Below are 27791 nucleotides of genomic sequence, written 5' to 3'. Positions count from 1 at the left end.
GCCTTTGCCTTCTTCTGAGAGAGTGTGATATTCCAGTGTATCCAATGGGTTTTCATGGCTTAGAAGGAATTCAAACCCTTGTCTCCAGAGTCATAGTCCAACACTCAAGCTGATATGCCAAACTGTTATGATGATAAGTTTATTTTCTTACTACTCCAAAGTGTAATTGCTGGAGATGATATTTTGACTATTAATTTAGATTCATTTTTAAAATGCTGATTTCATTTTACTAATGTTTTATTCTTTAAATAAATAGTACTAACAAAATAATATTAATAAATAATAACAACATTAACAAGGTATTTTTATAAATATGAGTAAAGAGCAATAAGCTACTTGTTGAAAGCATGAGTGCATGAATGTTAAGAATATAACACCTAATCACACTGCAAAATTTTAGCAGATAGACAACATTTTAACTGTCATGACTTTATTCTATGGAGTTCTGAAAATTGTAGTTTGTTGTGCCCAGAGAACTCTGACAGGAGGAGAATTCCAGAATTCTATAGCATTGAGCCATGACAATTAATGTGGTGTTAAATGGTTATAATTCTGCCGTGTGGATATAGCTGGAATTAACATTTCAGCACCTGACCTCAGAATCAGGTGACTGGAATGGAAGAGCTATTGAGGAATTAATTCACTCCAGGTCAGCCACAGGGTATCTAGCAGGATGAATGGAGAAACAATCAAGTGGTCATCAGCTAATCCGGATAACATTCATCAAATCCAGATGAACAAAGCCAGTAAGCAGAAAAACAGAGTCATAAGTCAGAGACAGTCCAAGGGCAGGAAAACGCAAATGTCTGAAGAGTACTGCTAGTTGTCAAAAAGCAACAAAGCTTTCAGGGCATGAGTGGGAGATTTATAGACATAATTAGACACCAGGTGAATAATTAGATAACCGTCTCCTACTTAATAACCTCTGGGAATACTGCAGTTTCACTGTGTTTTTTGCTCAAAGGGTGATAGCAATTGATCCTCATTGTCTGCAGTCTCTTGTTGGAGTGCAGGGACCCTCTCAAACCCAACCTCTAGTTTTTTGAACTCACAAAGAACATTGTTATCAGGGGATGCATCTCACTCTTTTTCTGAATTATCCACCTGTAGAGGGGATTTTATGTCACAGGGAAGAAGGAATGAAGTATTGGTGGCCAACGAGACTGTGCTGAATGCTAGTGACCATGCCAGTTGGCACTGGAAGCTGATGCTGGTCTGAAGATATGCTCAGCCTTCTTGAAAAAGAAATCAATGCAAAATCAATCCAGGTGTGTTAGGCAAGTATCACTGACCAATAATGAAAAGCATTACCTTTTGACCAATGAGCAACACATAATGAGAACACAACAATATTAATTATGCAAAGGATGTTAAAAAATCATATAAAATATGTCTACATTTTGTATCTGATGTTGTTCCTGCATGATTTTTAAACACCTTTTGCTTGATGAAGAAAACAGTGGGCCTTGAAAAGCTTGCATTATGTATTTTATGCATCCTGGTGTCACTTTTCTGTGCTTTTGGATTTTATTGTATTTTGCTTCACAGCCAACTCAACCACCCCTGAACATCTTTTCACAACACAATAAAAATGTTTAGTTTTAAAATGACGCTAATCTATTGACTTTTTAAAATAATAGTCAATGCTCTGAAAAACTGTACTGATTTTTATACTGATTTGGAGGCAAGTGGTATTGTAGTTGTTGCCTGCTATCCCATCAGCATGCTACAGTGTGACTTTCACTATCTTTATATAGCCACATATATTATTCCTTTGTTTCATGCTGAAAGCACCACGGTGAAGCTCAGCCATTGTTTTTTTTCCCCTATTCTTACCTACCTTTTGATGTTTCTGTCACCATTATGCTTCTGTTTGTGTCTTTTGAAAAAAATGTACATCAAACCATGCCTGTCTAAAGCTAGAGGATAGTTTTGCACGGGGGAGATGAAACAAACACGTTACAGAAGCATTCATACTCCAGTGACAGTTTCAAATGGTAACACATCACAAACACACATACTGTATCCCTGAAGAATAACCTAAACAATGCATTTCAACATCTTTAAAACCCAACAAACATGAAAGGAACTATCCACAACCAATAATTAAGAAAGCTTCAATCTGGAGGGGCGAGGGAGTAAAAGAATAAACTTAGGTAAAGGTAAAGGTTTTCCCCTGACGTTAAGTCCAGTCGTGACTGACTCTGGGGGTTGGTGCTCATCTCAATTTCTAAGCCGAAGAGCTGGCATTGTTTGTGGACACCTCCAAGGTCATGTGGCCGGCATGACTGCATGGAGCGCTGTTACCTTCCTGCCTTCCTATTGATCTACTCACATTTGCATGTTTTCGAACTGCTAGGTTGGCAGGAGCTGGGGCTAACAGTGGGCGCTCATTCCGCTCCTGGGATTTGAACCTGGGACCTTTCGGTCTGCAAGTTCAGCAGCTCAGCGCCCCCAAACTTAGATAACAAAAACATGCAAGTCAAGGTTAAGAAAGAGCTGTTGGGAGTTAGCTATAATATTTTTGGCAGATCTCATCTCACTAGGCTCAAAATGCCTTGGGTTAATTTGTCCCAAGATTGAGACATAGTTGATAGATCAAAATTGATTGTGAAGAGAATAACACTCACGAACCTGTAAGGAAGGAAGACGCTTTAAAATAAATTCATGTGTCTATCAAGCTTGGTTTGGTTTCAAATTATTATTTATAAAAGTCTCAGACTTATGAACCAAATAATTATAGCATTGCAATTTATACTGAATTTCTGATGTTTTGTAAGGTCTGAGTGGTACCAGGTCAGCACCTTGAGTTACTTTCTGCTAAAATTGTTAAGAGTGAGTGCAATTTAAGGAAAGTAATACTTCATCACTTGCCTATTGTCAATACATCAGAGAAAGATGGCTAAACTGAGACTCTCATACTTTTGACATAACATGAGACAACCCACTGGGAAAATTGATAGTACTTGGTAGGCTCTATTGGTATGCCATCTGTTGTGGCCAGAAAAAAGGCAACCCGGGGAGTTTGGAAAAGGTGAGTGTAAAGAAGTGTATAATTGTATTTTGTTTATAGATGATATGTGTATTTGATTTTGTTTATACAGCCAGGTTTGGCTAAAGTTTAAAATGGTGAGTATTTAAGTTGACATATGTATGAGGGAAGGTAGCCATCTTAGAATGCTAGAACAGGTTACCATAGCAACAGGGGCGGAGCCAACCGCCGCTTGGAAAGGAAAAGGGGAATGTTTTAAAACCCAGCAGTCTGTGATATCCATCCACAGTGAAGGAACTGATTCTCAGGTAGAGAATCAGTGTGACTCAGAAGAATTTGAGTCAGGCCTAAAATAAAAGGATTTATTTTAGGGGTCTGTGATTTTCCAGTCACAGTGGTGGATCTGATTCTTGTGTGGAGAATCAGACTGGCTTAAATAGAAAGATTTGAGTCAGATTTAGGTTAGACCAGACTAGGCAAGTTAGGTGATTTGTCTAGGGTCTTTTATAGAGCCTGTGGATTAGGGAGAATTAATCCCAGGGGATCCAGTAGGATCAGGGTTTAGTGTAATCCAGAGAAAGAAGTGTTTTGAAAGTTTAACCACCTTATAACCGTTTGTAACCATTAAGCGAAGTGCCTTTACCAAGTTATCTGAAACCATCAAGCTCTGTACCTGCAATAAACTTGTTTTGATTTTATTCAAATCAAGTCTCTGTCATACTCTCATATTAAATTAAGCAACATCAACATCTGAAGTGGAACAAATAGAAAAAGCTTAAAGGAACCAGTGCCATCTGCCTGACGTCTCACCATTGGTGGCAGCGAAGAAGAAGATAATCAAACAAATAATTAATTAATATCATCTCTTATAAAACATCTTTATTAAGTGGTGGTATCTGTGTGTGTGCGTGTGTGGGATCAAAAGGGTTCCATCCCGGCCTCACATTCCTGTCAGACTCCTCACCTCTGTACAATATTGGTGGCAAAGCTGAGGGATTCTGAAAGGATTCCATTCCCTGTCACCTCAGCATCCTTACATTATTTGGTGGCAGCGGTGGGATCAAGAGGGATTCCATTCCTCTGCCACATCAGTGCTCCTTACATAAATTGGTGGCAGCGGTGGGATCTGAAGGGATTCCATTCCCTGCCACATCAAGTCTTGACAGTGAGCATTGTAAAAACACTCTTGGGGCTTACACTGCACTTACTTACTCAGGTATAGTCACTATTTTTTTAGTTACTTTTATTAGATATTTTTAAAAGACATACTAAAACATTTTGAGAGGATTTTTCAGGTTTCAAGACACATATAATGTATAACCCAACAGATTAACAGATAGTCACTTTTATAATAGTGGAATAAGTTATTTGCAAATATTGTAAGGACTAAACTGGAAATTAATTACTTTTCAGGAATAACTTTCTGAGCTCTTTTTCAGATTATATCAGGTTGGGCAGAGCTCTGCAATGATATAGTACATTTTAACTGAAAGCATAAGTATATCAGAAATATAATCACTATGTGAGAATTCTAATATACCAAAATGAAACAAATTTTGGACCAGTTTTAGATGAAGACAAAATTCAATTATTTGGAAGACCCTCTCTTTAGGAGTAAATGGAGAAATTTACTTTATGAGAGAGAAAAAGCTAACAGTAGGGTAGCAGGGCTGCCTAAATCAATAGGTAGCATAGGTTGGTGCTGGGAACAGAAAAATGCCTAGAGCTATAGGCTAATTAAGGAAGAACAGAGTTTGTCTGACTTCTGTATCCTTTTTCTGATCAGCAACTGGGAGCAGGAAGCTCAGTAGGCATCTGCTACTGTAATAAATGTCTGGGCAAGATTTCAGCCTTTAGCCCCATACCAGTCACCTGCTATTTCATTGTTCACAGCTGGATCTTGTCTGAATTCTCTCTTCCTAAGTACAGCCTCCTTCCTTGGATATCTCTTGTGAAGGTATCCTTCTGGCAGCCTAACACTCCTGCCCCATTTCTAGGCTTCCTACTTGTTGTAGTGCAATGTTCAAGGTTGAAGTTTAGGAAGAAAGGCAAAAGGAGAAGACTTGAGATTTGAAACTGGGGCCCCTTCTACACTGTCAGTAAAAATCCAGATTATCTGCTTTGAACTAGATTATATGGCACTGTAGACTCATATAATCCAGTTCAACACAGATCATGTGGATTATCTGATTTGGTAATAAAGATTATATGGCAGTGTAGCAGGGGCCTGGATTTTGAATGTGGCTAGAGCAGCTTGAAATTCAATTAGATAAGTATTTGGCTTTCAGAAATTTAGCAGGTTTTTTTTTTAAAAAAAAGTTCCCAAGAAGAAGCTTAGCATTATCTCCAACACTTATAGATGAAAATTGGGACATGTGTGGCCAAGCAACATGAAAGGATAGCCAATATGGGAAAAGTTGTTAAGAAGAAAGACAGAAGCTAGGAGAGAATGCAATTTTTGCTTGAGACCCTGACCCCTCTTTCATACTGCTGAATCCATTGCATGAAAACTACTTTTGCACTTTGAACTCACGTCCCTTCTACACAGTTGTATAAAATCCAGATTATCTCCTTTGAACTAAATTATATGGCATGGTAGACTCAGATAATCCAGTTTAAAGCAGATAATGTGGATTATCTGCCTCGATATTCTGGATCATATGGCCATGTAGAAGGGCCCCCAGCTTCCAGCAATTGAAGTGAAGATAAAGGGGACCTGGGAAGAGAAGAGAGAAACTGGACAATTTTCAAACAGCTGCATATGTGGGATGGCAGAGGATGAATCAGGAATGTCTCTGCCAGCTAGAGGTTATGCAAATGCCAGTTGCCCTGAAATAAGTCATGCCCCATGCCATATCTAATCCAACAAACCAGTGAAACTGTGGTAAAGATGGCAAAATAAGAAAGATCACATACACTTTGAATTCTGGTTGCATTAAAGTAAGAAAACTGGGGAAAAGGGGAATGTAGGGGGATAAGTGAAAAACTGACAGGTATTAAAAGCAGATGAAAAATGGAATTGCAGAATTAAGTGGAAATGTTCCTTCCAAATTGTGATAGTTACTGGAGTATACTGGAGAGTTTTAGGCCCCTTTTACACTGTCCTGTATCCCAGGATCTGTTCCCAGATAATCTGCTTTGAACTGAATTATATGAATCTACACTGCCAGATAATCTGGCGTAAGAAGATTATCTGGGATCGGATCCTGGGATATAAGGCCAGTGTAGAAGGGGCCTCGCAGAATCCCATACTTCTTCCTCAGAGACACTCTCTGGAGGCCCCTTCTACACTGCCATATAATCCAGATTATCAAATCAGATAATTCACATTATTTGAGTCTACACTATAATCCAGTTCAAAGCAGATAATCTGAATTTTATATGGCAGTGTAGAAGGGGCCAGAGAGATTTGATTGGGTGAGATCCTGACATGCACCTGAAGTAAACAATTTTCAGTCAAGCATCCCAAATAGTAAAGTCTGAGGTAACTTATCTGCTAGAAAGGCTTGTGGGCATTTTCAGAAGTTCTGCATAGATAAGAAACTCCATCCCCAAATATGACTGTGATCTCAGGCATCTACGGAAAGCACTGCAGGCCATAATTCTGCTGATTTTTGGCTGGAAGGGACAGCTGTTCTTTCCTGGGGAGAGGAACTCTCAGTGTTCATTTAATAGATACATCCACATATCAAAACATACATCTGAAACTACTTTTGAAAAATATTCGTGCTTATGTTTAATTTATATTTGAAAGCTATGTCTAATCCATTAATGAGGCAGATTCTATCCTTGAAAAAAGAAAGAAAGGAGAAGAAAATTAATATTGGTATCATTACAAGTTCTGCTTTGGGATAAACGTTTCTTGTATTATTACTTTCTTGTCCTTCTACAATCTCTTTCTTGCCTTTCTCCAGTTTCCCATCATGTAATGGCATTGTGTTTCTATGCCAGTGCTATAAGGCATCTTTAAGCAGCTTGTCAGAAACTCAAGGGATTTATCTCCATTGTCACACTGATTATCTGACAGTGATGTTTGGCTATCGGATAATTGCATCTCTTAACTTTTGGAAGATCAGAGTGGCTTTGTCAGGCACTTTTATGCCGTGATTTGCTTTATTGTGTTGCAACCCAGAACCTTGGTATCTGATTGAAAGATATTTTGACTTCTTCAGACTCGTCCTGGCTACTGGTTTCCTAGGAGGATGACAGTCCAATGCATCATCTAGATTTTATCCTGTTCAAAGACATAGCCATATTAGTCTGGAATATCAGTATGCAAAAGAATCTTGTAGTACCTTAGAGACTGCATGAACAAAGCTGGTTAGCATAAGCTTTCCTAAACTAACAATCTCTTCACATGGAGCTAAATTCAGTGGCATGCACTGAGTTAGCCCCAGTCACATACCAAGCTGGCTAGCATCCATCACATGAGGCTGGCAAGGCTCCATGGGTGAAGGAGGGTGGAGCAAGCATATGCAGCTGCCAGGGCAACAGGGGAGGGCTCCCATGTTGCCATTGCAATGCATGGAGGGAAGTCGCACCATGCACGCTTTCCCCCATCTGATCACCCTCGGCTGGGCAAGGCAATGCAGGGCGTGGGCCACCAAGTTCTTAACACCCCTCTACAAAGCACAGCACCACGGGTGGCTGTCTGATGAGATCAATAGTTTATTTCCTAGAAAGGTAGCGCAAAATGCCTTGGAACAGCCCTCCTTTTTTTCTTTTTCTTTTTGGCAGACTGTGTGTGTGAATAGTTGTAGAAATGCAAACCTTGTGGGTATGAGGTTGAGGGAACACATTCAGTATTAACAATGATAATCTGAGAACTAACACAGTAGGGAAGATATTGCCGAAAGGGGAAATGAGCTAACCATATGAGTGGCAGAAGGTGTTATTGGAATGTAGTATGATGCTGGCAGAGGCAGTTCAACCACTAGGCCAATTAGGCAGTTGCCTGTGGCGCCATCTTGTTGGGGGCGCCATCGAGGCAACTCCTGTCTCCTGCGGCCTGCCTCCGCAAGGTATTGAACTGCTTTTTCTGTTGATTTGTTGTAAAACATGATGTTTTAGTGCTTAATTTGTAAAATCTTAATGTAATTTGATGTTTAATAGGCGTTTCCTTCCTTAATCCCTCCTTATTATCAAACATTTTCGCTTATCCAACGCTTTTACTTTTCAGTGATTTGTTTGGGCGGGGGGTGCCAAAATCTGTTCGCCTACACTTGAAAAATACCTAGGGCCGGCTCTGGATGCTGGTTTGGAACCAGAAAGATGTACTAAACTGGTCAAGAGGATTCTCATGGGGCTGGAGTATTAACTGGTATTGTAATAAGTGTAGTGGGCCAGGAAACAGTTATTTTTATTCAACTCATCCCAGCCTCATGAAGGCCATCTTTTTTCTGGTTCTTAGCCCGTATCACGCTACATTCCTTATTCTACTCCATCCATTCCACACTACTAGGCTTGTAAAATCACAATTCCCTCAAGTCCTGAGATTTCAAGGCAGCACTCTTTACCTGAGATTTACCCACCCTTTAAGTGACCAGGCCCTTAAATGTGTTAACCTACCTCTACTCCTACATGTAGGTACTCTGCTTTTGCTGGACACTGGCTTACAAGTAGCTTGCCTTGAGGAGAACAGCAATGGTAGAAAGGGAAATAAGCCCCACTCTCATCTTCAAAAGCACATTCTCAAAATGTGGTGTACACTCCTGAACTATATTCACAGCAGAAGCTATGAATTGAATCTTAGTGTAAATATCTTTATGGCATGCTCTGACTTTTAAAAATCTCATTAGCAAACAATTTACCAAATAACCCTCTTTTCAATGACATAAATTTGACCCTCCAAGTCAAGTGTAATAATCAATGACAACCTGAGTGCATCAAATGAAAAACGAATCACATTTTACTAAAAATGCTATCAACAGAGTTACTGCTGTAGTTTGGTATATCTAAAATGGCTGGACCTAGCTGAATCAGGCTGGGGCTCCCACCTGCACAGATAGTTTGTACATTAGTAGAGCCCTGTTCAAATTTTCCACCAAATACATAGCATAGATGTCCTGTTCTACCTGCTTACATCAGAGCTGGGCAAAGTGCAGCTATGGAACCACATGTGGTCTCTACAGCTACATCTACACTGTAGAATTAATACAGTCTGATACTATTTTAATGCTATGGAATACTGGGATTTGTAGTTTGGTATACACTGGCACTCTTTGGCAGAGGGATACCCACTATAGTTAGCAGCTGTGAATAAGGGTTCCAGTTGCACAGGAACAGTTCCAAATGGGTAAATCTTGTAATTGCCTCATATTCATAATCACTAACTCTACTAAACTTAGGGCCTCTTCACACAGGGCTAAATAGCCCCGTTTTACGGCTGGATGGGGCCTGGCCAGGGCCGTCCGAGTGCCATTAGACGACAATTGGCAGGCCCTGCCCACATTCCTCCTGAAGTGGAGGGAAAGCATCAACAGGCGCTTCCTCCTCCACCACAGGGTTAAGAAAGTGTTTTTCGGGTAGCTCCAACAGAGCTTCCTTCCCCTTTTTCCCATATGATGTGGACAGGGACAGGGTGCCAATACAGAGCTCTAGGAAAGTGCTACCCCATTGAGCAAAAACGAAGCAGAATTGCTGTGAGGCCCCTGGCTGCGAGAGCACTGAAAACCAATACACTGAGGCCAATAAACAGCCTAATATCTTTATTAAGGAATTAAGAAATTAAAACGAAAACGAGCAGAAAGTATAGTTCATTAATAGACCTTCCAGGAAAGGTCAAATATAGTCCAGTAGTATATTGTCCAATATATAATATTAGAGTTTAAAGTTTGTAATCCAAAAAACCGAAACGCACTCAAACTTCCAAGCAGTTTGAGTGGGGAAAACGTCCAAGTCCAACTAGAGTTCAGCCAGCGCACAGAACTTTTAAAGAACTTCAAATCTCTTCACAGAGCAGGTGTCCAAATGCTCTTTTCCCAAGGGAAAAGAGCTAAAACAACATCTTCACCAGATGCGATCCTCCCTGAGAGTTCTCAGGGGAAAATAGGTTAATCAGCAGATTCCCTTGCTGCTAATCGCGCGCTTCGTCTTTGTCCAGCTTTCTCCTGTCTGTTCGTTTGCACAAACATTTTCCTATCAAAGGGAGGAGAGCTGGGAAGAGAAGACTCCATTTCAAGGCCCCTTTTAATGAGCACTGAACTAGAATTGTCAATAGGGAACATCTGGAACGGGGCAGAGTCTTGCTGAATTGGCACTAAACCTGTTTCCTCATCACTGTTGTCCACAATGGAGTCAGGTTCACGGCCCAGGGGTCCATGGGACATCACAATTGCTGATCTGTGCTATGAGATAAAGTGTTGTTTTCTTGTTGTTTTTTCACCCCCCCCCCTTTAAAGTTTGAATGTGTTTTTTCAAGTTTAATACTGTTCTCATTTCAATCCTATTTTTTTTTCAAAAAAAAGATGAGTACAGTATAACCTGAATGAGTAATTATATTTTTCCAATGTAATTTGCAAGAATTACCTTTTAAGTTTCATAGTTACCTTTTAAAATGTCATATTCCACATTCTGCTGGGCATCCTAAACCTTACAGTGTTCTTCTGTAGCCCTATCCATTAATTGTTTTTGTGTCATATGATATTTTAGCACATGATGTGAATCAGAATCCTAAAGAGGTATTGTGTGGATTTCAAAACAAGATCTCCATCACAAAGCTGATACCTGCTGCTATTTCTAGCTCAGATAAAGCAGTAGTAGAATTAACGATCAGGAGAAAAATGTGTACTGTATTTAACTTTGCAACATAGGGAAAGGAATAATCTCAGTAAACAGCAGTCATTTTGAGAATAATTGAATAACTGAATCAAAGGCACAAATACCATTTTCTAAATCTGACAATTAATTTTGACAGCATTATAATTTTGATCATAGTTATTGAATGCATTATTCAATGACTGAAAAGACACTTAGGACCTCTGCAGTAAATGATATAGAAAGGACGTTGATGCATATCTATTATGCCTGTCAGAAATAATACATTTACTAAATAATGGTTTGGATAAATGTACCAATGTTTATTCAAATCTAGTGCACCATTGAATCGAATGCACATCTAGATTTTCAAAATCCAGAAACCAAAAAATTATTTGCTAGCAAATGTAATGCGCAGCGGCCAAAAGTGCACTCTCTGCCATTAGACGGAGGCTGGCGAGTTCGCTGATGGAGGGACAAAGGCATATTTTGGCACACAATTGTAATGCACCATCAAATCTAATGCACATCTCAATTTTGGCCTTTTAAGCCAAAAAAGATGTGCATTAGATTTGAGTAAATATGGTATATTGGAATATTGTTTTAATAGTTTATTTCTTAAGTCTTCTATGTTTTAGATGCCAACATTTACTGTGAAACTTAGCAATGTTCCTCATTTGCACTGCTTTCTATTTCTCTGTGTTCTCTCTCCCTTTCACACCTTTAGAGCAGAACTCAGAAAAATTACTTTTTGGTTTACAAAATGTTGCTTAAAGGGTTCTGGGAACTGAAATGTAAAAATGAACTTTTTCAACGTCTGCTTTTGAAAACAGTCTTCTGAAAAAGAAATAGCCAACAAATACTTGATGTACATACATTGACAAAATTTGACAATAAGGATTACAGACGACCAGATACAATTCTGGGCTGGGCTGGTTCGCTTTCTGCATCTTTCTGTTTTCTAGAGTATAGTGCAGCCGTGTACTTTTGCATGACCTCCTTGATCATTCTTTTGGTATCAGTAAATAAACCAATGAAGGATTTGAGCACAAGTGCCTGCATTCCCAATGGCTATGAAAACCTGTGTTTAGAAAAAAGTTATGTTTTTGAATTGGTAACATCACCAGTTTAGTGTGACTATTATAGAAGTGGGAGTCTAGGAAACTCCACTTAATAATCACTTTTAAGTTTCATGTTCAATTTGAAGAGAAAATGTTTCTGCTTGAATGTACCAACACAACAGCTGTTAAAGTCATGCCCTTTCAATGAGCAAAGATGTAATAACAGGGTGGGTGAAGCATTGTCTAGAAACTACAGTTATGCAGAGAAAGAAGGTTTTCTTTTTAAAGGTTAAGTTAAATAGAAATGTAGCAAATTCCATTCATTTGTTCCTTTGTCACAGGAAAAAAACTACATCCTCTGCACCTGAGCAGTCCAAGTTTAAGTCCATGAAACTATGCCTCAGGCTAAGGCATTATTTTTAACAAAGCTTTTGTGAATGTGAATGAGCATTCCTGAGATTCAGGCATCATACTGAGATACTATGAAAACAGTAATTTTGCCTGACACTGGGCTTAATCAGCCAATAAAGAGGGAACTTTGCTAAGACTATAAGAAAGCAATCCTTCTCCTCCAAATGGGCAGCATTTTTGAGTAACCAATTCAATGTTGTTTTGCTGTATAGATCCAGAGATACTCTTTTGCCTTATTGGATATTTTTTTGCCCCTCTTGAATAACACTCACTCCCCATCTTTTCTTTTCTTTTTTGTAACACAGCATATACTAGACGACTTGTAAAGTTGTCATTTTCTTGCTTTTTCATTTATAAATACTTTAGAAGACCTGCCAGACTAAAACGAATAGTAGGTATGTTGTCAAAGGCTTTCATGGACAGAATCACAGGGTTGTTGTGTGTTTTCCGGGCTGTATGGCCATGTTCCAGAAGCATTCTGGATAAAATAGTAGGTATAGTTATTTGAACCTTACTTCCCCATGTTATGTAAAGGTGGAGGTGGTATGTGTTATATCTATATTTTAACAATAATCTCAATCTTGTTTTTAATAGATTTTCGTGATTGCATTTACCTGGCCTCTATAGGAAATTGATATATTTGTGTGTGTCCCCCCCCCCCCCCGGTCCTGCTTTTAGATGCTTCCTTGAGTGATGAATAATAAAATTAAGTCAGACCTTGCAGCGTGGAAATCCCTAGACTTTTCTATTAGCAGGGACAAAGTCTTCATGTGAAATCCAAAGTGTTTTGGGGAAGATTGGTCTTAAATGGACTACTGAGACTATTAAGCTTTACAAATCACTTGCTTCTGGGTGAGATAAAACTGCCAGAGCAATTTGGTTGCCTGTATTTTTAGATTCCTTATAGTTGTTATGACTACTTAAAAATTACCCATACACCAGTATATGTAATGCTTTATCACCAGCCTCAAACCATCAGAATTGTTTGAGTCCTTAAATGGATGTCAGATATGCTTTCGCCCCCTAGTCAAAGAATTAAACCTATGGAAAAACAGTTGTACAGCATTGATATGGAAGCCTGTTCATACCAGCAGGAACAGACTAAGGCAGGAGGTAGGTCGCCTCTTGCAAATTTGTTGCATTGAGCTAGTGTGGTTGCTTTTTGGGTCAGCTAAGATATGGACAGAACAGGAACTGAACCCCCCCCCCCCCCAAAAAAAAAAAGAAGAAGAAGAAAGAATCAGCATCACATTAAAATAAAAGTGTAAAAGAATATTTTGAGAAAAGTTTAAGTCAATAAACAGATTCAGTTAAAGAATAATAGTTCACCATGCTAAAAAGTGGTGGTCTGGAAAATCCTTTGCAAATGTTTTGGAGAAAATCACCATGCTCACAAGCAATGATGTAGACAGTCCAGCAGGTAATCTTGGAGTGGCAGAATGATGCAGATATATTGAGGGGGTTTTCCCTACTGAATGTCTCACTGCTCTCTACCATAAAGCACATTCCTCATCAGCAGCAGGGGAAGATCATAGAGCTGAAAGGAGCCTTAAAGTCCTGCTCAATGCAGAAACTCCAGCTAGAGATAGCTGTTCTGCCTCTTTTTTTGAAGATATACAGAAAAGGAAACCACATAATCTCTCTAGGTAATTGGTTCCATGGCTGAACCCCTCCTACTATGAAGATGTCCAGTTGAAATCTACTCTCCTGTATTAATAAAATCTTTAGACCTTCTCTGACCCCCTCCTCTCCGTGACGGCCTTTGGGGTACTTAAAGAGGGGAATCGTGACTTTTAAAATGCTGCAACCAATCTTCTGTAGCATGCACAAAAAATGCCAATGGTAAGAGCCAGGCCTGCATTTGAGGGAGGAAAAGCAAGGGGCAAGTCTTCCAGGGGAAGACGAAGGAAATAGTTACCATGTATTCATTATGTATTTTCTGCATAACAAGTAATAATTTCTATAAGAAATAAGAAGGCACCCAGAGGGCTTTCATCTTCAATTTTTGTTTTGTTTTGTGGATTTTGAAGAGTACTATGTGACCCTCCTTTTGGATTTTAATGTTTCCCTTGTGGACATCATCAGGCCTATAGAAGATTACAAGAAATTTAAAATATTGCCTGCTTTTGATGTGCATTAAGGGCTTTTTATGCACCTTTGTGAGAGTTTCTTATCTGGCCCCTGCAGTTTGAAACTAGCTTTGAACTGCATTAAATGGTCAGTGTAAACGTCACATTGTTGGGAACACACATTAAAACCTGGTGCCATACATGCAGGTTACAAAGATTGTTCCAAATGTCTTGCAGTAATTTGAGTGAAATGCTACTAGGTTTTACTCTTTGGCAGAGGTTCCTAATGTTTTAGTTTTAGCCTAGAGCACATTTTCACAGCAGAGTTATAAACCTGTGAAACAATGTTTTTTTGAAAAGCAAAGGCAGTGATCTACAACGGCTAAAGGCCGACTTTATAGTCTGAAACATCCTAAAATGGCTTTGAATTACTCAATGCATATTTTATGCACATAAATTTTAAAGCTATACTAAGTCTCTCTGACTCCTTCGGGGGACTTGCTTTGGGTGACTGTAGACTATTTGTTAAACTCAGCAAAAATGTACTCACCTCATAAAAATTACTTCCAGTTGGACAGATCCCAAATCGACTTGTAAAGAACAAGAATTTTCTTTTCTTTTTAAAAAAGTGTCATCTATTTAAAGAATATTGTTACACAGAATGCCTTATATTCTTTACAGCAGAGTTTCCTCAAACTGTGCTCCTCCAGATGTTATGGACTTGAGCTTCTACAATTCCTAACAGCTGGTAAACTGGCTGGGATTTCAGGGAGCTGAAGTCCAAAACACCTGGAGGAGCACAGTTCGAGAAACACTGCTCTAAAGCATGTTAACATGGATATGAATATTTCTCCATTTAAGGGAGGGTAAAGCTTTGAAATGTTTCCAGTGTGGTCATTGTGATAATCTGAAAGCAATGGCAGCAGAAAGCCTAGTCACACCTTAAAAACTAGCCATTTTTCTCTATCATAAGTGTTCATGGATAATATAGCCTACTGCTCCGTCTGATGAAGTGAGTAATGGTAATGGTCTTTGAGAGTAATGGTAAATAAACCCTGCTTGTCTTTAAGGCGCTATTGTTATCTAAATGGGAAGGCCTTTGGTTAGGGAAACTAAAACATGATTAGCCTTTTCTTTTGATAAGTAAATAACTATGTTGGGTCAGTTTGTTTGTTAAAACATTCTTCTATTATTTTAAAATTTAAATGTGTAATAAAGCTGTTACTAAAAATAATCTACCCAACTTTTCTCTGAGACAACTTTGAAAACAATATTTTATTTATATTATTAGCACTGCCAGCTTGAGATACAAATTGCCTTTAAAAGGTAAAGGGTAAAGGTAAAGGTTTTCCCCTGACATTAAGTGTAGTCATGCCCAACTCTGGGGGTTGATGCTCATCTCCATTTCTAAACCGAAGAGCCTGAGTTGTCCATAGACACCTCCTAGGTCATGACTGCATGGAGCACTGTTACCTTCTCGCTGGAGCGGTTCCTATTGATCTACTCACATTTGCATGTTTACAAACTGCTAGGTTGGCAGAAACTGGGGCTAACAGTGAGATCTCACCCCGCTCCCCAGATTTGAACTGCCGACCTTTTGATCAGCAATTTCAGCAGCTCACCTGAAACAACAAATGATTGGAGAGCAAGAACATACCTAATCAATGAGTCGCTTGCCTCTGCTGGATACCATCCAACATAGGAGGCCTCAGCACCTCTCTAGGGACCCCATCAGATGCAAGTCCTCCCCTGTTTACACACACTTCTAAGACATTTCAGGGACAAACTGCCATGGATCCATTCACATAACATAAAATTACTTCCCATTGTAATCCTTTGCACGTTGTCCCTGAAATGTAGAGAAGCGGGGGGGGGGGGGGGGGAGGTAGGCAATGGAGATAATCCGTCTTCTGAACTCCTGATGTGCTGAAACTGAGCAAAAATGATTAAAAACACATGGGATGGGAACTGTCAGATTCACCCAAGTTGAATCATTTCAGTGCCATAGAGGAATGGGTATTTCTATGGTAGGTCCCCTATGCACCACTTTTGCAAAATCCTTTATATGAGCCTGGAATCGTAATTGATTTTAATTAATGTAATCTTAAGGAACAGCGTTATTTTAAGTTATCCACATTTTTGCTTTTACTACATTTTCTCCTTCATAGTAATCTAGGCTTTTGAAATTGTGTTATTGCTAGCTTTTTAATATAACACTGGTCTAATGGAGAGAAGGAAAGCCTGGGAGGGAGGGATCGTGACAAAGTGGTTTATAATAACACTGGTATAATGGAAGGAAGCAAAACCTGGAAGGAGGGGATTGTGGGAAAGTGGTTTATAATAACTCTGGCATAAAGGATGGAAAGACCGATCATGGCAAAGGGGTGTTAAATTTCCCTACTCCCCCCCGAATGGGATGAGATCCATAGTAATAATTGCTTTCGATATGAAGTTTTCCCTGATTAAAAAAATAATGTGAAGTGGGAGGGAACTGCATTTGCTCATGTGATGGTTCAGAATGTGGGACAGAATGGGAAAACATAAAGCATCTGATGGCATTTGTAAAATGAAACAATGTATTTCGAAACGGGAGGGGGTGATACACTTTGTTAAGATGATCCCCCTCCCCACACACACACTTTCTGCAATGCATCTGATGCAGTCCTAAGTAGCTGGTTCCACTGTAGAATTTCTTTTGCTGAAGTGCTTGTTAGTATTTTTCCACATTCAGTGTTAACAAGCTGGATCTAGCTGTAAGCATCTCATTGTCTAGACAAGTTCCATCATTTCTTAACTACAACATGCATCTCTTCCCAGATTGCTAAATAATTTTAAGAAGGAAATGGGAGGGGGGGGCAAACTGTGGGCTGCTTGGGTGTATTGAAAATAGCACAGCACTAGAAAGGACATAAGCCAATGTGGTATAGTGGGCTGTGTGCTGTATCAGGACTCTGAGAGGCTAGGATCTAAATCCCTGCTCAGCCATGGAAAAACACTGGATTAACTTGGGAAACTCACAGTCTCTCAGTCTAAACCTCCTCTGAATACCTCTTACTCCCCACCCACACTTAGAATACAGTTCCCTGAAGGTAAGTAACAACAGTAACAAAAAAGAAAGAAAACAATTCTTAAGGAGAGTCCAAGAGACATCACTTGGAAAACAGTGAGGGTAGGTGTATAAAAATCATCTGATCACAGTGAGTTGTGTCATATTTCTGCTTAATTTATAGTAATTATACCCAATTACACCAGTCTTTACACATTGATGTAAATTAGCATATGCACATTTTACATAAACTTGGCTTTCCTTTTTGTCAGTGCCTAGCCTCTTTTTTTTTTTTTTTTTGGTTATGTGTATGTAGCCACAGTAAGTTGTGGTCATGTTAGTTCAGTATCTGGAATGGACAGAATGAGGACAAATGAACTGAACCTTAGTTTTGATAAGGTGAATGTGATCGAGGTGACCACCCTCCCCCCCAGGACTTTGTAAAAGATAGTTCAAAAATCAAGACTTTATGTTCTATATTCCATATATTTATAGTAGAAGGTGATTGAGACTTTTTACTTGAGTTTACTGTGGATTATCCCTGCACTCTGAGGCAAGAGATAACAACTTCATGAATTGTAAAATCATGCTGCTAAAACTCCACTTTTATGAATTTCCATATTGGGTTCCCCAGATGTTATGAACTTCGTTCTTATCAAATATTTTCAATTGTTTATGTCATTCATGATTCCTCTTTATGCAATGTAACTCCCTTTTATGGATTCTCCCTTATTTCCATGAAATCTATCTGTCTGCCTATATGTATTTGTACTCTTTGGGATCCCCGGAAAATATGTATTTTTCCCAGCATGGTTTATATTCCAACTTTATTTTATTTTTCATTTTATTTCATATAGTTGCCAAGTCATGAAATCAAATAGGAAATATTTTGAACTCAACCTGAACCCCAGAACCTGTCCCATTTTCTATGACCCAGGCTTCCCTTCCCAAAAACAAAAGGATAATCTGCCACCGCTTAACCCAATCAAATTCAGATTGCATGGACAATATAGGGCTTGAGTCGCCGAATTCGGAGTATTGACCTAAAGGTGATTCGCCCCCAAGGCAAACATTGTCATATCTCATCCAAAGGAAAATCCAGGACACCTCAGGAAGGCGCCCTGCAGAGCCTGTCAATTATGGCTCATCACCACCCATCACTACTTCCACCCCTGACACCCCAAGGCATATCTAAAATCTGTATACGTGACGGAAACCCGGACATTCCTTGATTGCTGCCATTAATCCCTTTAGAAATCGGCCTAGCAGGAATTAATCCGATCTTTTCCTGCTCTGTCACTTCATTGTTTCAATAACTCCCGCCTTCTCCTTCCTGATTGGCTCGAGTAGAGACAAAAAACAGCTTCCTATTGGGCCAACAGAGCAAGGCGGGAAACGAAAGCCCGCCTCGTTCAACCTTCTAACCTATCAACGATCAGGAGGGCGGGGGAGCGGGGTGGGAAATTCAAAGGGCTGTCAGACTGAAATTTTGTATAAATATGGCTTTATTTTGATTATATGGTACCCTAGTAGACTGAATGATCACTACTAGAGTCCTTTTCAGCTGAATCGCTCAATAAAGACTCCTTGGCGGATTTTCCTTCAACTTTGGCGGACCTTCTTCATTTCGGCTTCAGGTTGTATTGCGGCTCATATTTTCCTATTGGCTCCGCCAAGGTCCGTTCTCTCAGGACCGGATCGGCTCTCTCCTTAAGGGCCCGATCCCCTAAAACGCGGTCGACAACATAAAGAGACTATACTCTAGTGCCTTATCTGGCCTGTTCTGGATGAAGTTGCATCCTTCAGGGTAATTGTTTGGTTGTTCTTTAAATCTATTATTGTGTGGAAGGATTTTTACTAAGCATGACTGGTGAGCCAACTATCCTTCTTGTAAGTGACTAAATTATAAAACAGCAAAAAAGAAAAAGTCCCTTATAAGCAACCATATTTTGTCTAACTTCTAGTAATTTTTATAAATCTCTCAAATTTGTCAGTTTGCATTGTAACATTGTTTGAACACACACTCAACATATTTTAGCTAATAGATGAATGGAACAAATACAAGTAATCCCAGGCTATATGGTAGCAAATGAATAGTCGCATATTCAGTATTTGCTAATCCTAATCAGGCAAGATTTAGAAAATTATGTTACATTCTTGTTGCCCGGAGAAGCAGTCTCATATTCATTGAGGGGGGAAAATGATGCAGCTTTGGTTATTGTACTTTCTGTCTAATTAAAATCCCATTCAAGCTTCCACTGCAGGACAAATGCCTTCTGAGGCAAAATTCCATTCAGTTGAGTGGAAAAATGGAACCCAGGGCATTTTGTGATCTGCCTCATTGGTCTTTGATCAAATTAAGAAATTACCAAATAAAGATGAACACTATTAACAGTATATGAATATCAACGATATCCCAAACTGCATTACTGGGGAGTGGGAACGACCTCTATGGATGTAGTCAATTGGCAACAGTGGTAGAAGCAAAGCAAAGGTATACACTTACCAGTGTTGGTGGTACTAAAAGCTGAATGTGTAGGCAAGTTTATAGGGGTGGAAGTGTTTTTTTAAGTATACAGATCACATGCTTATCAAATTCAAGCCCAGACTGCAAAGGAAAATAACAATTTGTAACTGGTAGAAAACTGAAATTATACAGTCCAGTTTTCAGCCAACCTATTGGTAACTGGGAGCATGAAGCCAGGTAACATTTTTACATGAAAGTCTTCAGATGCTCTTGGTAGGCATTAATGACTAAGAGTGATTTGGAAGCATACATGATACCTCATCACACTGGGGCAAATTGCCTCTTTGCAGCACGCTGGGGATGGGGCCTGCCAAGCACTATCACATCACGCTCGGTAGGTCCCACCCCATTGATGCTCAAAGTACTGAGGAAGCTTCGCAAGACGCTTCCTCAGCCACAACAAAAGGTAAGGTGTGTCTTAAGTAACTCTGATGGAGCTACCTGCTTTTTTTTTTTTTTTGCCCTTTTCCACATCTGATGAGGGACAGGTTGTCAACTCTCCTTGTCCCATTCCCCATCTCTGATGGGGGAAGAAGGGAGAATGCGCTGGGTGCTGTGATGTACCCCACACACCTGCCATTTTGCCAGCAACTGCCAACAAAACGGTACGGGGAAAGATGTGTGAAGAGGTCCCTAGTGTAGTTCTGTTCTTTCTCTCAGTCTATTGTCATCAAGCAATGGCTGTGCCATCTATATCCTTCATAAGGTCAGGGAAAACATTATAGAGTCAGCATCCCACACACAATACAACACCATTTCATTATATAGGACTTCCATATGTTCATATTGCTAGACCTTTTTATACATAGTGTAATCAGAAAGCAATCAACTCTAAATCCCATTGAAATAAATATAGTTTATGGGTGTAGTCAAAATTCCATGCATTTCAAAAGAAATGGGTTGCACCTAACATTCTTTGACCAAGAGCTTATTGTTAAAAGCAGCAACAATAGAAACAACCCAATATGATATTCCATACACACACATTAACAAATATCCCTGAGAGCTGGAAACATTGACTGTTGTGCTAGGATCACTATGAGAATATGTTAGTATGCAAAGGGTTCTTGTATTACCTTTGAGACTGAGAGAAAGATATTGTAGAAATTGTATAAGCTTTCATAGCTGCTTGGAGTGATCTAGTGCCCATGAACAGGGATTTATGGGCAGAGTGTCTGAACAGCCATAGATTTGTTAGCCCTGAAATAGAAAACCATCAATTAGAAATCAAACTTGATAACATTTTATTTTCCTTAGGCTTTTAGTGTTCAAATGTTGAGTCAACAGTACAGTGACTAATATCCACTAAAACAAACAAAAATGTAGGCAGTTGTGAAATAATCTCATTTTGTGGTTAATCTCTGAGCCAGTAAAATAATGAATGCAGAAAACTTTGCAAACAAGAGAATGGAAATGGATTAATGAATTCATTACCTTAATTACAACCCAAAGAAAAAGTCTCACTAGTGCACTAAAGTACCTTCTAGGAAAAGGTGAAATGCCCCATTACTCTTAAACATGTTGTACTAAGAGTACTGCTGATGGCTGACAAAATAATGACTACTGTAGAATCTGATATATCACTGAGTATGAAGAAAAAGAAAAGATGTATCTTCACCTAAGATTATTTTCTACATACTCCTTCAAATCTATAACTAAAAGAGTCAATGGTGGATTAATGCCATGTTATGCTGATGGGGTCTGCATAATACTGAACATTACTGCCATGAGATGGGTGTCTACTGCTTCATTTCGGTTCATGAAGAAAACACATTAATGGAGAGATTATTTCCCAAGCCAAAGGCTGAGAAACAGTACAGTCAAGCAACAGTTGAGAAGTCAACATATTTCTCTCCGGTAAGAGCCAGCAACTGGGTATATACGGTATGTGGTCCATTTCTAATTTGTTGCATGTAGCACTTAGATCAACATTTTTTCCTGTTGGGTTTCTCAGCATTGAACTATGTTATAGCAGAAGAGTTACTTAGGGATGTAGAAATTGAATCTGAAGATGTCCTTTGCATTTGAAAATCCTCTCCTCTCTGAGGACAAATTTCCTTAGATCTTTCTACTAGATTAGAGATATCAAAGCTCTCAGCAATGCAAAACTATGCAAATCCGCTCAGTTCCAAACACAAATGGGATTTGCTGTTTGTTGAGGGCATATAGGGCTGCAGCTGCAGTCTATCTTTCTGCTCGCCTTATCTGCCTTCAAAATTTCTTCAGTCTCATCCTTTTGATCAACTATAAAGTAAAATTGAGTGAATTCAGTATTGCACTGCCTCAGACTGTGAACTTTAAAGCTGAGCCAAGCAAATGTGTGGAGTTCATGTACTTTTCATGTAGAACAAAATTAAGCAGCTATATTGTGGTCTGACAGCTTTGAGGGCTAAGTTTTACTTGGAAGTTTAATCAGAAATATATGAAATATTGAAATGACTTTTGTGCTACCCACATAATAAATGGCCATATAAATACTAAATTGTTGCCATAATATTGCATGTTTCTGTTCTATGGAAGGCTTCCATCTGAAGAAGTGCCTGAATCATGTGCAGAATTCAAGGTCAGCCTGGAGCAATCCAATGATCTTGTTTACAAATTCGCTCAGCATCTCCTCAGGTTTTTCAATGTGGGCACAACAATAGCAGGTTAACTTATTTGTAGTCTGCTTTGGAAGGGAGCTTATTGGATTTTTCTCAGTCATCAGTCATGCCCTGAGGGTTTCTAGATCATTAATGATCAATAGATCAGTTTAGATAAGAGTGATAATTCTGGCAATTGAAAAACACATAAGCTTTGCTGGTGGTTTAGGCCACTGAGAGCAAATTAATTCACTGCTTCACCCTGCTTCAGGTAATATTTTTTTCTCTTAATGATGAAAGGTGCTGATTTAAAGAGTGTATCTTAGAATAACAGAAAGTTTAGCCTGTGTAAGCTCCTTTGGCATAGCAAAAAAAATCCAAAAACAAGTATTTCAGATTATGTATCAGAGAGCATTAAAAACATTTTTGTTGAAAATGTATTGCTGTGTATTTTTGAACTCGGGTGCTGGAGGAAAATCCTGAGAGTGCCTTGGACCGCAAAAAGATCCAACCAGTCCACCCTCCAGGAAATAATGCCCGACTGCTTACTGGAGGGAAGGATATTAGAGGCAAAGTTGAAGTATTTTGGCCACATCATGAGAAGACGGGAAAGCTTGGAGAAGATCATGATGCTGGGGAAAATGGAAGGAAAAAGGAAGAGAGGACGACCAAGGACGAGATGGATGGACAGTATCCTTGAAGTGACTGGCTCGACCTTGAAGGAACTGTGGGCGGCAACGGCTGACAGGGAGCTCTGGCGTGGACTGGTCCATGAGGTCACGAAGAGTCGAAAATGACTGAACGAGTGAGACGACGACGTGTAGTTGTACTTTGAGTCCTCTGGCCATGTAGGAACATAGGATGCTTCCTTTTGACCACTAAGAAAAGTCTCTTGCTTCTTTCAGTTTTACCTGACAAGGGAGGTTCAAGGTGGAAGGCAATCTACAGCTGCCAAATATTACCAGTGCATGAAGGCATTGAATGTATGCCGTTGTTTGTTAGAATCTGCTCTGAGTCCCTTCAGGGAGATAGGGCGGAATAGAAATAAAGTTTTGTTGTTGTTGTTGTTGTTGTTGTTATTATTATTATTATTATTATTATTATTATTATTTGAAGTTCATATGGGATTTTAGAAGAGATGACTCGGGAGAAGGGGAACACAAGGATGAAAGAAAATAAAAGGGGGGGTGTATAGTCATAAGAATGGTGAACTTATGTTCCATATATGTCCATATAATTGTTAAACCTTTCATGTGCAATAAAGTAAAAATAAAAATAGAATAAATGTTCTTTATTGCAGTTGCTGTCTGAAAGACGCACATCAAACTAAATGACATTTTTGTTGTCCAAAATGTTCATTATATCCATACTTTTGTCTCAGTAATGTATTCTGTCATAGCAACAGACATGGATAGGCTTGTGTTTCTAAATGGAAAATATTATACTATTTTAATACTGTAAACTACATTCATAGATTATCATTAATTCCAAAAGATGTATCAGCAATGGAAGGGAATGGGTATATTGTAATGTAGGAATAATCTAAATTTGACTACGTTTTTGGAAAACATTGCTTTCTGGAAACCAAGTAATAGTTTTTCACCGTAATGTCGACAACTGAGAGAGAGATATCCACATTGGAAACGAATATTGATTGCATATAGCCTTAAGTGTTTCTCGCAGAAAGGCAATTAATAACTGTATTAATGTATACCAGGTGCCACTGAAATATCAACTAAAGTGAAATTTAATGCAAATGTCTTGGGCAAAATACCCGAGACTTTTTCAGATGGTAAAAGACTAATTTCCAAAATAGAGCCCTAACTAGTTTTCTGAGAAAAGAAGAAGAAACCCAGAGGTAACACACTACTAATAGTATAAGTTTTCTGGACTATAGAAAATTTGATTAGATGCCTGAAATGTGGAATTTCAGGTGTGTCTGCACATGTATAGATTTATGCGTATATGTGTATACAAACATAGTCAGGATGAATTGTAGACAGTGATGTCAAAGGAAAATATAGTGCAGAAAGCAATAACAGCTGAAACCATGTTATTAAGGCAGCCCATTTACAACCTGTTGGCCCCATCAACATTCTGACAATAGATAAGCCAATTAACACATGCTGCATGATAAGACAACAACAATAACAACAACAAAACAACAACAACAATAGCAATAATAATAATACTTTAATTCTATCCCACCCTATCTCCCATGGGGACTCGGGACGGTTTACAACAAACAGAGCCAAACATTCAATGCCGTTAATTGCAATCAGAAACAAACAACCATAACTCAAAGTAAAACATATTAAACATCAACATCAAGCTATAGTGAAACATTACAACAAATTAGGCATGATATAACTAAAATTACCTTCTAACAAACAAACATTAAAGACAAGACTTAGAATTAGGACTAATAAAGGATTAAACAATTTAAAAACCAAAGAAGCAGGCCATTTCCATATTCAATTTCCGTTATATTTGTGCCAGATATTCTATGTGTTCTCCTTTCCGTATGCTTATGAGCATAAACAGGTCTTCAATTGTTTTTTGGAAGAGAGCAAGGAGGGGGTCATTTTGATCACCTTAGAGAGGGGGTTCCAGAGGTGGGGAGGGGCGATACCAACCATTATCCTGATTTGAACCCATGGTGACTGACTGGGACTTTCTAATGAATTGCAGTGTGGCAACCTGCATTTCTGTCTGTGATACTTTTTGTAAAAGTACCTATTTCTGTAAACCGCTCCAAGCCAAACTGGGAATAGCGGTATACAAGTCTAATAAATAAATAAATAAATAAATACTATCTCTCTCTCTCTTGAGTAATTGTAAAGCTTGCTTCATCCATGATGACTACTTCAAAGTCAGTAACAAGTATTCTTTGGAATCCCTCTGCTGAACACATACTATACATACACTGGTAAAAACTAATTTATAAACTGTCTGCTTGTTGATATTAACTTCTCAATTTTCTGTTCCTTTAAAATATCACTGGATATACCCACCCTTCTACTTTTAATACAATTCTTCTAAATCAGAAAACCAATAGTAGAGGTTTTCCCCACTGTTTTAATGTTTTTGATTGTATTGTTCTTTTAAATTGGAAACTGTTTTGAATTCCAGTTTTGGGGGGAAGTGGGATTGTCATCATTATCTGCCTTATATCTGACTTCTGGAGAAATGGTGGCATCGTTGTTATATTGACACATGCACACTAGTTGCCATACATCCTCAAAAACTAAAATCTTTAAACTCTGCCTTTTTCTTCAAGTGTCTTCAAGCGACCTTTTTGGTCAGCTCTTTAAAGTAATATTTTAGCTTCACTGTTACCTTGTCTAAAGGAAGGACTTAATCAGATCCATGCATTTTGGTCTCAAGAAATGGATAAAACAGAAACAAGAAAGAACTCTCTGTGCTGTCAGCTTCAATGCAAGATCCAATTCTTTTTCTGTACCTTTTCAGCCTCCAGAAGTAGATTTATTTAATGAAGTATGACTGCAGAATTCAAGTCTTCTTAGCCAGTTAGAGTTTGAAAACAAAATACAGTATGTAACCTAAAACCTGAAGATACAGAAATAGAAGAATTTTTCTTCATGTACACCTGATATACTCTAATTATAATCTGCTTGTTATTATATTTTTATTTTAACACACCTTATGGAGGCGTGTAAACACCCTTTTACAAAACAAAAGACCCAGAACAATTAAATACAAAATACAGTTAGCTACAACAGTCTGAAATATTTCAATCAGCTACAGTGGCATTTATCCAATGAAAATGGTCATACATGCATTTCCAGGTAAACTGGAACATTCAAGTCTTTCAATTGCCATTAAAATCAGCCAAGAAGATAGCTGTGCCCATATGCCATGGGCAAGTCATTAGATAACAATGGGCCACTACCAGACAGGTGCTGTCTCTTGTATTTGCTAGCCTAACATTTCACAACCAGGCAGATGAATAGGGTCTTTGTGGTCAAACAGGAAAGTTCATTTGAACCATTTAAAAGTCCAAGTGATTTTTCAAATAACCTGTCTCCCAAGTCATTCAGGTCAACCAGTTGCACCTGAAACACAGGGACCACGGCAACCAGTGCAACTGGTACAGAATTAGTATTTTCAGGGCTTTTCATGGCCAGTTCTTCACCAATAACTAGGTCTTCAAAGTCAGCCCTATGTAGACTGCACTGCCAGCTTGACAGAATTAGCAAAAAAGTTGTCAGTTCTTGAAACTCAGGGTAAAAATAGATTGAAATCCTATCTGCCCCAAGACTGTTCCTCCCTCATTTGTAGATAGTCATTTTGCAGCCAAGATGTTTAATATTTTGAAGTAATATGTAATAAGAATTGGAGATGGTGCGCAGGAACTCATTCAGTGCAGTAGACTGCCTTGGAAGGTGGTAGACTTTCCATCTTTGTATGCCTAAACAGCGGTTGGATGACTATCTTTCAGGGTTGCTTTAGTTTTGAATTTCTGCATAGCAAGGGATATCTCTAATTCTGTGACTGGATTGGTCATAGAATTAGAATTAGAGGGTTGGACTGGATGGCCCATGAGGTCTCTTCCAACTCTACTATTCTATGATTCTATGATTTCAAAACTGCATTTGGTATGTGTAAAACTGGCTGCCCTGATGTAAGATAGTGATAAGAGACTGTGGACCACTGAGGCGAAAATCTGACACATTGTGAACCATTGAGATCGATCAACTCATCTCCCCATCACCCACACACAAATAAATACAATCAGTTTTTAAATAACTAGAATTTATTCATCATCATACTAATATTTACATATACATTTTTTGTTTTGTGATATAAAGACAAAACCCCATAATGAGACTTAATGAAAAAACTAATGTGATTTTTGAGCGTGCATTTCTTTCACTTGGATTGATGCAATTGTTCAATGCCACACTCATGTTGTGCCATTGAGTAATAGCAGATAATAGAAGACTCCCAGACTGGCTCTTGAAACCTAACAGGAGGTTAGTATTTGGGCTTCAAGAGTGAGTCTGGGAGAATGGGCCCTAAGAGCTCCTTTTCCGCTGGCCCAGCCAAAGGGAGAGAGTGTTCACATCCTTCTTTCCCTTCCCTTCCCTCCTCACGAGGAGCCAGTAATGGAGCTTTCCTTGGCTTCACTGACCTGCTGGCTTTGACTGCCTCATCCTCCTTGCAATCCAGCCTGCAAATGGGGCTTCCTTCCTTGCCTCAAAAACAAGGAAGGAAGGATCCAATGCTACCATTCCTGCTCCCATCCTTTCCCCAGCATTAGATCCTTCCTTCCTTACCTGCTCTTGAGGAGGCAGCTGACAAAGCCCCATTTTCAAGCTCCTTCA

General features: G+C 39.0%; 1 long non-coding RNA gene across 1 annotated transcript in view; it reads right to left on the bottom strand.

Moving 5' to 3' along the window:
* LOC134295392 (uncharacterized) overlaps positions 1-27791 on the bottom strand; it is a 144442-nt gene that overhangs the window by 19101 nt on the left and 97550 nt on the right. The window contains exon 2 of the long non-coding RNA XR_010001944.1: positions 20938-21061. This is a non-coding gene — a long non-coding RNA (uncharacterized LOC134295392). The remainder of the gene's footprint in view (positions 1-20937; positions 21062-27791) is intronic.

This window comes from Anolis carolinensis, chromosome 1, assembly GCF_035594765.1.
Source record: "Anolis carolinensis isolate JA03-04 chromosome 1, rAnoCar3.1.pri, whole genome shotgun sequence".
NCBI classification, from domain to species: domain Eukaryota; kingdom Metazoa; phylum Chordata; class Lepidosauria; order Squamata; family Dactyloidae; genus Anolis; species Anolis carolinensis.
This window is presented reverse-complemented; position numbering and strand designations above follow the sequence as displayed.